This window comes from Sapajus apella, unplaced genomic scaffold, assembly GCF_009761245.1.
Source record: "Sapajus apella isolate SASKATOON/1434 unplaced genomic scaffold, GSC_monkey_1.0 scaffold136, whole genome shotgun sequence".
Classification (NCBI taxonomy): domain Eukaryota; kingdom Metazoa; phylum Chordata; class Mammalia; order Primates; family Cebidae; genus Sapajus; species Sapajus apella.
In genome coordinates, this window is record NW_022437076.1 from 1,998,495 (window position 1) to 1,998,767 (window position 273).

The following is a 273-nucleotide window of genomic DNA, read 5'->3' on the forward strand; positions in this document are numbered from 1 at the left end:
TGCTGGGATTACAGGCATGAGCCACCATGCCAAGCATCCACTTGCTTTCTTGATAGCAATGTCACCTGTGTATATATCCCTAAGTAGCATAATAATAGTTTTGTCTATTTTTAAGGTTTATGTAAGTGGAATTATACTGTATATAATCTGTTGTGTCTTCATTCCTCCTTTTAAAATGATATTTGAGAGATTTATCTAATATGTTACATACAGCTATAGTTCATTTCTTTTCATTTTTGTATAGTAATCTATCATTTGACTGTACCACTATTT